General features: G+C 42.3%; 1 non-coding gene across 1 annotated transcript; it reads left to right on the top strand.

Annotated features, from left to right (window-relative positions):
* Nucleotides 1-3,341: 3,341 nt before the first annotated feature.
* LOC121434196 lies at nucleotides 3,342-3,503 on the top strand. The gene has a single exon (XR_005972409.1). It is a non-coding gene; the product is annotated as a U1 spliceosomal RNA (small nuclear RNA).
* The last annotated feature ends 906 nt before the right edge of the window (nucleotides 3,504-4,409 follow it).

Raw genomic sequence — 4,409 nt, forward strand, 5'->3', positions numbered from 1 at the left:
TCCTCACACACCCGTTGCCACATATAGAGGAGGTTGCTCTCACTGCGGTGCCTTCCCACCTTGGTGGACTGTATCATCAAACTATGAGGCAAACCATCCCTTCCTTAAGTCGTTTTTGTCAACTGTTTGGCCACAACTGTGAGGAAAGTAACCGAGGCACCCTCTTCCCAGTCGCCTTCATTTCCCACAGTCTCGCGATGCTTCGTTCTCTTCTTTCCGCGAGGCTGTCCTTTCTTTTCTTTCTGTACTTTCCTCTCTCTCTCTCTCTCTCTCTCTCTCTCTCTCTCTCTCTCTCTCTCTCTCTCCTTGTTTTTGTTTTGTTTTTCAAAACAAGGTTTCTCTGTAGCTTTGGAGCCTGTTCTGTAACTAGTTCTTGTAGACCAGACTGGCCTCGAACTCACAGAGCGCTGTCTCCCCTTGCCTCCCAGTGCTGGGATTAAAGGCATGCGCCACCACCGTCTGCGAGGCCTTCGTTTCTTAGTCACAAAGCAGGCTCTCTACTTGAGCTGAGAAGAGCAGAGCCACCATGGTTCTCATTGCATTTCTGCCGCTGTGGTAAACACCCAAAAACCAGCTTAGCGGAGGAAGGGCTTACTTTAGTTCCCAGTTCCAGGTTACAGTTTCTCAGAGCAGAGATGTCAAAACAGGAAATTCAGGTCCCTAGTAACATCACATCCACAGTCACAAGCAGAAACAAATAAACACATGCATTCTTTGTACTCATCTATCTCTGTTCTTATACAGTCTGGTACCCAAAAGAAGGGTGCCATCGACGCGGGTGTGTGCGGTGCCCTCTTCATGGGGTACTGCATCTACTCTGACGGCAAAAGGCAGAGAGACCCCAACTTCAAGAACACGCTTTGAAATTGAAAGAATCAGAAGCTTGCTAAAGAGAGAGCTGGGCCTTCCAAGTTGCCTGAGTTAAAAGATGCTGAAACTGTTCAGAGATTCTTTCTTGAAGAGATACAGCTTGATGAAGAGTTATTAGCACAAGGTAATTATGAGAATGGTGTAGACCACCTGACAAACGCAATCGCTGTGTGTGGACAGCCTCAGAGCTGCTGTGAGTGTTACAGCAGGCTCTACCACCACCAGGGTTCCAGATGCTTCTGACCAAGCTTCCAGCCATTAGTCAGAGAATTGTAAATGCTCAAAGCTTGAAGATGATGTGGAATGAGCCAGAGATCAACATAATAAAAATCTTAGTTAAAAATGATTTAACCATTAGCTTGGAAGCTGATGGCCTCTGGGGGCGTAAGGACAAATATGCTTGTCATGAACTGTAATACACTGAAGTCTACCAAAGGGAATGTGTCCAATATTCCAATTAGTACTCTCAGTTTTGTTCCTTGATCATTTATGCCAAGAATATATATTTCCTTTTTCGACTGGAATTTTTGATTCATCCTATATTCCTATATGTTTATTTTATCATCCGAAGCAGTATGTTTTTTTTTCTTTTTCTTCCTTCCTTCTTTTTTTTTTTTTTTTTTTTTACAACAAGCACTGGATTTTCGAATTTTCCTGGGGAGGCATGTCCTCTACAGTGAATGGGAATGACTGGACCACATTTGACCTATGAGAGGCCCCTCAAGGAGTTTCCTGATGGTTCTTGGTACCGTTTTTTTACCTTCAGCAGCTACACAGTATCTCTCTGACTCCACCTTCTTTCTCCCTGCATTTAGTTTAGCTTTCCCCACCCAGCTCTATTGTGCATTGCTGTAGGCCAATGGCAATAAAAACCGTGTTCACAGCAGACAGAGGGGACTCCCACATCAGAAAGGTGCTACCCACTTTCAGGCTGAATCTTACAACAGTTAATCTCCCCTAGACATGCCCATAGGCCACCCTCATCTGGGCAATCCCTCTTTGAATCTCTCTTCCCAAATGATTCTAAGCTGTGTTAAGTGGGCAGTTAAAGTTAACCATCACAATCACTGCTGTGTCAACAGGAGCCACAGCAAATCTTCCCTTCCTCAGAAGGTGACAGCCAGGTGACCCCCAGTCTACCCATGGAAGCCAGCAGAACTGTCTCCCGACTCACATACCTGGCACACGATTGTTACTCAGAATTTGTTTGCTTTATGAAAGGGATAAAATAAAACACTTGACTTCGTGTTAAACATTGAAAGGGATACCTGAGAAATGTTAATGTTTTTCAAGCCAAGAAAAAAAATGCTACAGATACCTGTTTGGAGGGAGACAAGAAACCTAGATGGCCTCTGTCCGCCCCTTCCACTCCAGTTATCCTGTTTATTTTAATATAGTTCATGAGGAGGGAGACAGGATGCATTCATCTTTGTTATTAAACTTCTAAAGAACAAGCTGGTTGTGGTGGTGCATGTCTGAAATCCTAGCACATAGGAGGCAGAAGCAGGAGGACATGAGGAGAAAGCCAAAACAGGCTGCCTAGGGAATTCACAGCCAGCCTGGACTACATAGTGAGATACTGCATAACATTGTTTTTTGAAAGAATATTGCATAACTATGAACAAAAGCTAAGTTTGGTCAGCCTTTGAGAAAAACTCAAAAGGACTGTTAACCGGAGGAGGCTTTCAGAGTCAAGACCTACTGTTAATTTAGAGAGCACTGCCACCTAGTGGGCAGGAGAAAGTATTGGGATTAATATTATTAAATTAGGAATAAATTTATAAAGACTTTTTTAGAGATTTTACCTTTTTTACAGGCATGGTAGTGCAGCCCTTTAACCCCAGAGTTCAGGAGGCAGAAATAGGCAGTTTTGTGTTAGTTTGAGGCCAGTCTGCCCACATTGCAAGTTCTAAGTTCCAGGCTATATAGTGAAGCCTGTCTCAAAACAACAACAACAAAAAGGTTAAAAAAAAAAAATTGTGTGGGTTTCTCTAGCTTTGGAGCCTGTCCTGGAACTAGCTCTTCTAGACCAAGCTGTCTGTCTCAAAATCACAGAGATCTGCCTGCCTCTACCTCCCGAGTGCTGGGATTAGGCGTGTGCCACCGCTGCCCGGCTCTCAGTTCCATTTTTACCCAGCCCCCTATACCATCTGCTTCCACCTCCAAAAGTCACATTTTTTAGTTCTATTATTTTCTAACTTGACTTCTTAAGAAGGTTTTTTTTTTTAGAAACCCTGTCTCAAAAAAACAAATACTACTACTAATAAAATAAAATAAAAAAGTTTTATTTACTATTACTCCAGAGGGGCATGTGTACACAAGGAGGTCAGAGGACAATTCTGTGGAGTGAGTTCTCTCTTTTCACCTTTCCGTGGCTTCTGGGTTAGGAACTCGGGCTATCAGGTTTCTTGGCCAAGACTTTACCCATGGAGACATCTCACAGCCTGCAGTTTCTCCTTTTGATGATGTTTGCTCTTACCTGGCAGGGAAGATGCCGTGATCATGAAGATGGTTTTCCCAGGGTGAGGTTTATCCATTGCATTCTGGTTGTGCTGACCCCCAAGATTTCCCCCAATGCAGGAAACTTGACTATACAATTTGTGGTAGTGGGGGACCACATTCAATCTCCCCACAAGAGTAAATACATATAAATATTCACATGCCTTTTAATTCTCTTTTTACTATTTATTTATTTATTTATTTATTCTTTTTGGTTTGTTGAGACAGGGTTTCCTTGTGTAGCCCTCGTAGCTCTGGAGACCAGGCTGGCCTTGAACTCAGAGATCTGCCTGCCTCTGCTTCCTGAGGCTTGGATTAAAGTTGTTCACCACCACCAACTGGCTCATATGCGTTTCTTATAAAAGAATTTTAAAAATCATACACGAACACCTTTTAGCAGAAGGGATTTTATAACCTGAAATTTTTCTTTTTTTCTGTTTTTTGTTTGTTTTGTTTTGTTTTTCAAGACAGGGTTTCTCTGTAGCTTTGGAGCCTGTCCTGGAACTCACTCCGTAGACCAGGTTGGCCTCAAACTCACAGAGATCCTCCTGCCTCTGCCTCCCAAGTTCTGGGATTAAAGGCTTGAGCTACCATCATTTGGCACATTAGATCATTTTTATACAAGTATGTATAAAATGTGCCTTTTGAACATATCCCCATATCTTCTTTCCCTTCTCATTAATACTCTTTGTTTCTTTTGACAGTCTCGCTTCTACTTTCATACATGTACATATACATACATGATTCTCTGCATATATGTAAGCTGGCCTCAAACTTTCTACATAGCTGAAGATAACCTGAACTCCGGATCCTCCTGCCTCTACCTCTCCAGTTCTGGAATTATAGAAGTACACTACTAGATCTGGCATCCATTCTACTTTTTCCACTTAAGGTCTTAGGAATTTCTCTACCTCAGAGATCTCAATTCCTTTTCATGACTCTGTAATATTTTATTGCTCAGACATACGATAGTTTATTTAACCCATATCTTATATATCACTAAGGTGTTCCAATATTTAACCATTATAAATAATACTATA

The sequence above is a fragment of the Microtus oregoni genome, unplaced genomic scaffold (assembly GCF_018167655.1).
Source record: "Microtus oregoni isolate MIOR12 unplaced genomic scaffold, Mior012 000042F_ref0000377, whole genome shotgun sequence".
NCBI classification, from domain to species: Eukaryota; Metazoa; Chordata; class Mammalia; order Rodentia; family Cricetidae; genus Microtus; species Microtus oregoni.